Below are 7,595 nucleotides of genomic sequence, written 5' to 3' on the forward strand. Positions count from 1 at the left end.
AACTACATGAAGAAAAACGGTTTTTACAATCAATGTGCAGAGAATTATGGGTTTCGCTGGTAGTAGAGCAGATTTTAAGCGATTTGAGTGATTTTGCATGCAGATTTATTGGCTCGATTTGAGCGATTTGCACCCTCACATGTTGCCTGGCTCAAAATGAGCATCTACAAACCAAAGTCCAGAAATCCAATACGCCTATTGTGAAGCAGTCAAAGCATTTTGATCTGGTCTCTCTCTCTCTGCTTATTTGTTGAGCAGAAAGGGTTCCCCGTCTCTTAAATTGGATCCATCTGCTTCAATTATTCTATGTTCTGTTATACATCCGGATTCAGCCTCATGTTTAGCACATAATGTCAATGCAATGTATTCAACGTTCAGGAAGACATATCCATTATATTTCTCATTGACGTTTGTGTCGTATGTTGTCCTTCATCTTTAAAAGTTTATGGAGTCTCCCATGCAGACATGGTGGAATGCTATTGATGGCGTTGTGTGCTCTACATCAATCCTGTCGGCTTTTGTAGGAATATTTTAGGGAGTTATATGCTTGCAAAGAAAGGTTTTAACAAGGGACCATAAGCTTGTGTATTGGTTTGCTGGAGGCATGGCTGCTTTGTCTGCTTTGCTATAGAGGAAGAGCAGATGAGAAGAATTAGCTCTTTATGTGCTTCCTCGAGCTGCAGATTCATTGTGGTATATTTTAGCGAACAGATATCTACTTCCAGATATAAGAAACGCTGAAGTGGCACTTTTTTGCCTATGCATGGGAGGAATAATGTATTATATGGAGTATGAACCAGATACAATGGCCCCTTTTTAAGAGGGTTGATAAAGTGTTTTCTTGCTTGCCGAAGAAGCACAGCTGACCAGCCTCCCAACCTTGGGGCTTCATATTTCTATCTCAACACCTTGAACTCTGTACATACTGCAAATAAGCATGCCAGAAACTCACGCAGTTCATCAACGGCAAGGGAAGATTTGAATCTGGAAGCCTTTTCTGGACTCTGACCACAATTTTGACAAGGGAATCTCTTTTATTTAAGTGGAGTGCTATGATATGTTTTAGCTTTTCCCTTGGCATAGTTAAATTCATTTATTTTTTTCTCTTCTTAAAATTCATTCACAACATTCTATTTTTCACCAGTTACTTGGAGTAGGCATTGACTATTATATGCTTTTATAACGTACTCATCAGCAGCTGTCGCGGGTTGCCAATTCACCAGCGACATCGTCCATGCCTCAGAAATACATCATACACTTCACCATGCCAATTCACCAGCAGTGAAGCATATTTTGAGCTTAAAAAGACATGGTAATTCTTTCCTTTGGACATTGATTTCAAAGAAAAAAAACAAAAAAAATAAAACGTTGATGAGTTTGGAAACTTCATTTTAGTGTTAGTTTATTTTTAGAATTTTTCTTTATTAGTTTTTAATAAATAAAATTTTGTTGATTTTACCATTTCAAAAAAAAAACTCAACTTAAATGATAAATTAAAAAATTTATGTTTTTTTAATTTGTTGTTTAAAAAAAAAATTAAATAAATAAAAAAATCAACATAAATAATAATAATAATAATAATAATAAAAAATCAAAAATCTATGTCTTCATTTATTTATTACTTTTGATAATTTCTTTTTAAATTTGTTGTTTAAAAAAAAAATTCCCAAAATTCACGTAGATTTGAAAATAAAAAAATGGGATACTTGGAAACACATTTCGAAAATCGATTTATCAAACATTGGAGGATTCTAGAGATGATGATTATCTTGTTTCGATAGCTTCAAGTTGGCATTAAACTCATAACATCTTTCTGTTGAATGTTTTTATGTGACATACTAATATGCAAAACACAACAGATTTTTCTAATGTCAATCTTTTTGCTGAGCACATTTCATGAGTTATCTGACACAAACAGGGAATATTACTTTTCATGGTTATTTTTAAGAATGGATTGATACTAATATCATGAATTGAGTTAATTTCAACACTTTGACTTTTCTTAAATTTGTTTTATTTGGTATGAAATTTTTGTGTAAGAATCATGAAGGAAATGTGCAATTCTTCTTGAACACACTTATGCTTTCTTTCTGCCAAGTTTTTTACAGGTTACAGGATAATAAAGTGATCATTAAGGAGATTGCATTGTGACAACAATTAGTCTTCCAAAGACTAAATTCATGAAAAATTCTGAAGACAAATCCATGTCCACAACCACTACCTTGCACCTCCCTTTTTGAAAAAGATTTTGAATTCCACCAAGTGTAAATCCATAAAGCATGACATTTCCATATTCATTTTTCAATGGTGGGAGCTCTTGTGTTAGCTAGGGGCATTCATTAATGGCCACTAAGTCAACAACTTCTTGCTATGTTTGACATCAACACATTTAATCACATAGTAAGATTTGTGCCATCAAGTGTTGAAGACTTGAAGACCCATATTTTGTAGCAGATGAAGCCGATTTCCTTTCATTGTTTTTCAGTTTTTCATGACTTAAAAGACAAGTCAATAAATAAGGCTGGGGGGGAAATGTAACTTCTATATACCTTCAAAGCCTTATACATTTTCAGCTGCATTTAGCAGCAGATTCCGAACATTCAGCAGAAGATCCAACAACAGATTTAACAGCAGATGCAACAACAATAAAAGATTCACTTTTTTGATTTCATCCACCATTTTCACAACCAAGTAAAGAAAACTATGAACAACATTTTTTGCAGCGACACATGCACAACTCTCATCCATTTTTAGAAGGGTAAGTTAAGGTATGATATTTTCTAACTTTTAACCATTGAATTCCTTGAAAAGTTAGAATAATAATTTTTGGAAAAACTTCACTTCCTTTCCTCATTTCACATAACTGCCAAAACCATCCATTTAAGGGGAGGGATACATTTACATACATACTTTGTCACATTCATATAACATCCATATTCATATATCACATTCTAAACCCCACTTACCTTCAAAATATATTCACTATTACATGAGCATACAAATGGCTTTGTCAAAAGTATTTAAAAGTTAATTGGATGCCAACACAATCATGGTTGTTACACAAGAACCAACCATGATGCATTCCAACAAAAATACTCTGCAATAAAAATCACATTATATGCAATGATCATACATTAAAATTGAATGCAACAAACAAAATATGGTTGAAACACAAAAACCAACCAAGTTGCAGTTCATCAAAAACACTTTGCAAAAGTTAAATAAATTATATCATGCAGAGTTTAAGCCAAAGCTCAACTATCAAAAAGTAATGTAATAGAATGCATGAGGACATGCAATACCTTCTGTTTGGGGGTATGTTGGGCCTCAAAATAGTCCTTATTCTCACTCCATTATTCACCAATACCTTCACGTTACTTCCATATTACCTTCATGTCACCTCCATTCCACCTCCACATCATTACATTTACCTCATCATTGGGTTATAACTATGCTTTTCCAAAGTTTATTAATTCTTAACATTTTAAAGTGGATTTATGGTTAAACTTTAGAAAATAATATTCTTATACTTATACCTAACAATTAGAATGAGTTTGTTAACATGTGTAGGTACAAAGGAAGCTTCCAAGGCATCTTTATGTGGCCTTGAATGATCAAATTCGAATTTGATAAGATAAGCCTCATGGAAAAGATCATGATCTCATGGAGAAGATCAAGGACAAAAGGGGGTTATGTGTCTAGATGGTTGAGAGATGTATGGAACTAAAGAGAGATTAGTGGATCATCATTATGAGTTTGTTATCTCATCCCATTGTATAAATAGGAGTACCTCCTCCATTCCAAGAGGGAGGACTCTTGGAGCATGTATCCAACTTATGATGGAATAGAATAAAGCTTCATTTTACATATATTTCCATTCTATAGTTTTAGATATAAATTGTCTTAATGTAGTATATGGAATAGCTTGTCACTTTGTTCTTAAGAGAATTGAGCTCACTTTGAAAAGATCAAAGAAACATTTTATTTCATAATATCTTATTTCATTTAATTGCCAAGATGTTTGAGGATTTGTTTGTGATTGATGAATGGGTTTTAAATTAAAATCTTATTAGCATATGAGGGGACAACCAAGGGTCTAAGTTAGGCTCTCTCTCAATTTGATTTGCATGATAAATTGAAATTCATTCTTTTGCTTTTAAGTTTCAAGTTATTTCATTTCTTATGCTTATGAATGCATCTTAGTTTAGTTTGGATCAGTATATGAGGGGAAAATCAAGGGACTAAGTTAGTCTCTCTCTCTATTTGAATCTAAACAACAATTAAAATTCATTCTCTTGTCTTTATTTCAAGTTTCTGGTTTTATGTAATCAATGATTTCTTTTAAATCTATAATATTGTAGGGAAGGACAACCAGGACCTCCTCAATTAGGAGCCTCTTCCCTTGCATATTATATTGAATCATAAATCATTTAGTTAGACATAGAGTTAGTTGCCTACTCCTGCATATATTTTGTTGGCATCATCACAATCTTACAAGTATCCATGGTTGATAATTTAATGAAAGCAATTTAAGCAATTAAATTTCCCAACACAAGGGTCGACCTTTCTTCATTAAGATAGCCCCAATACCCATGCATGAAGAATCACATTCAATCATAAAAGATTTGGTGAAGTCAGGTAGTGTTGATACAAGAGTCGAACACATGCTTTTTTTGAGAGCCATAAATGCCTGTTGTGCTTCATCAGTCCAAAGGAATGAATTTTTCTTGAGAAGGTTAGTGAGGGATCTAGCAATGCGACCATAATTATGGAAAAATTTGCAATAGTATCCCGTGAGACCCAAGAATCCCCTCAAACTCTTCAAGGCCTTTGGTTGGGGCCAATCCTGCATTACCTGGATCTTTTTGGGATCCACCCTGACACCTTCACGACCCACAATGTGGCCCAAATACTCGACTTCTTCCATGCCAAAAGAGCACTTGGACATTTTGACAAATAATTTATGCTTCCAGAGTAGTTGAAAGAGAAGGTCTAGATGTTGAAGATGTTTTTCCCAGGTGAGGCTGTAGATGAGAATGTCATTAAAAAACGAGGAAAAATTTTCTGAGATATTGTTTGAGTAGGTGATTCATGAGGCTCTGAAAAGTGGATGGAGCATTACAAAGACCAAATGGCATGACCAAGAACTCATAATGGCCTTCATGAGCTCGGAAAGCAGTTTTAGGAATGTCTACTTCTTTCATGCAAAGAATTGAGCACCATTTAGTTCATCTAGCAAATCATCAACAACTGGGATAGGGAATTTATCTTTGACTATGAGCTTGTTGAGGGCCCTAAAGTTTGGACACATGCACCATTCCCCATCTTTCTTGATCACCATGACCACTGGTGATGAATAAGGATTGATGCTAGGATGAATGACACTGGCTTCCAGGAGTTCCTTGATGATTTTTTCAATTTCATTTTTTTGGGCGAAAGGATATCTATATGGGCACACATTCAATAGTTGTGCCCCTGGGACAAAAGTGATGCTATGATCATGTTCCCCTCTAGAGGGTGGAAGCTATTTAGGTTTGTGAAAGATTGGATGGTGGCAGTTTAAGACCTATTGCATCTCAGGATGAATATGAAGAGTATTGGGCTCGATGGCCTGGATGGCATTAAAATGGGTGGTAACTCCATGATGGCCCTTTTTAAACAAATTTTCCATTTTATGCAAGCTGATGATAGAAGGAGCACTTGGCTAGAGTCCACAGAGGGTATGCATGTGGTCATTCTGCTTAAAACTCATATATAACTCCTAAAAATCCATTATGATTGGGCCTAGTGTGTGAAGCCATTCAACACCTAAGACAATGTCACAAATACCCATGTTGATGGCAAACATGTGGGTCTTTAGGTGGTAATCTCCCATCTGAAGTTTGATATTTTCACAGTGGCCTTCACATTTCATTATCCACCCATTAGCAATCTGGACCTAGAAATTAGAGACCGCCCAGACAAAAAAATGAACAGCTTTGACAACTCTTTGATGGACAAAGTCACGAGTGCTGCCACTATCAACGAATACTACTACAGGGTGATGTTTAATAAAACCTCTAATTTTGAGAGTTTGGGGCACATAATTGCCTACCAAAGCATGTTAGGAGATAACTGGTTCTTCTGGCATAGCTGGGAGCTCATTGTCCTGTTGGGTGTTTGCATCTTCCTCCTATGGTCCCTCAATGTAGAAATTATTCAAATTCTCTACAAATCTACCTCTAAGATCTCTATAGAAAGTCTAACTGTAGATTAACCTGATAATACAATATACCAAATCAAAATACTATAATCTACTTCTACTATCAATTTGCAGAAGCTTAAAGATTGAGCAAGATCGAGCTGAACACATATAACCAAAAGAAGAAGAATCAATGTACATGAAACACAGAAAATACTTAGGGGAAAGCCTCAACTAAAAACCCCACTATCTATATTATCATACAAGGTGGAAATACATCAAAATTATACAAAGCCTTAGCTCTCATAGCTAGCCAACTCTCAGTAAAATCCTCCTCGATGCTCACAGGCAATCAAAGCTTCTCATGAGCCTTCTCCTCTGCCCTCCAAGCTCCTATTTCCTTGCGCAGTTCCTCTGGGATGATCTCCTTCACCCAGTGGAACACTTCTCTCACACACTGCTCTAACACACTGTCAGAACTGCGCAATCCTCAAGGAACCTTCCCTTGACTGCATGCATGAGTTTCCTTTATAGGAAAACACATGCAGCTGATAGTACACTGGCCTTGACATTTAGCTCAACTGGGTCTTTCTCAGAATAAACATGCATGCGTTTATGATGAGGGAATCTTCAGTTATCTGGAGTACACTGGTTGAGTGCATGTATGCATCAGCTGACTGATAACTCACAATTAGTTCCTCAAACAGTTTGGAACTAATTTAACTAGGCTTATCTCAGTAAACTGAGCTAATTAATTACAACTCAAATATAACTCAATCTCATCTCCTTAATTCAAGGGATAATGCATGAATGACTTCAGAAAGACTTCTAACTTCAATTTATCCAACTAATTAATCCATAATGAATTAATTAATTATTTCCAAGCAGTTGATGAGACTAAATTCGATTTTGAATTCACAATTTTAATTCAAGGACAAATTAAAATTGGAATTTCTGGATTCTATTTTTATCATTTCTTGTTGCTATTTTCAACACTTCCTCTCAACAAGAAATGAATTCAACTCTATCCTGATCGTGACAATTTGGAATGTTATGCATGCAACACTTCTCTCTAGTGTTTTTGCTCCAGAAACTTAAGAAACAAAAAAAAACATCCAACCTGAATCAGTATGATGCATTTGTCATCAAAGTCTCTGACTGCTATTGCCTCTGTAACTGAAAACTTTGTGCTTCTGCTGACTCAGCCTTTCTGCACTGTTGTCAATCCTTCTCTGCACTCTTCAATATCTGACTTCTCTAGCCTCTATCACTTTGATTTTTGACTGCATCAATCCGATTGATTCCTCCCACTACTATGTACTTTGGGCTCTCGTAGCAAGGTATGATCCATGAGATAAAACCTCTCAATGGACCCTGCCCAATTTCAGCCTTCTTGATACTATCACTTCACATC

The 7,595-nt window shown here is 35.5% G+C and overlaps 1 pseudogene; it reads left to right on the forward strand.

Moving 5' to 3' along the window:
• Positions 1-223: 223 nt before the first annotated feature.
• On the forward strand, positions 224-1,008 carry LOC149145563 (uncharacterized; annotated as a pseudogene).
• The last annotated feature ends 6,587 nt before the right edge of the window (positions 1,009-7,595 follow it).

The sequence above is a fragment of the Pinus tabuliformis genome, chromosome X (assembly GCF_031772625.1).
Source record: "Pinus tabuliformis cultivar Carrire ecotype Pingquan chromosome X, CPIR1, whole genome shotgun sequence".
NCBI classification, from domain to species: Eukaryota; Viridiplantae; Streptophyta; class Pinopsida; order Pinales; family Pinaceae; genus Pinus; species Pinus tabuliformis.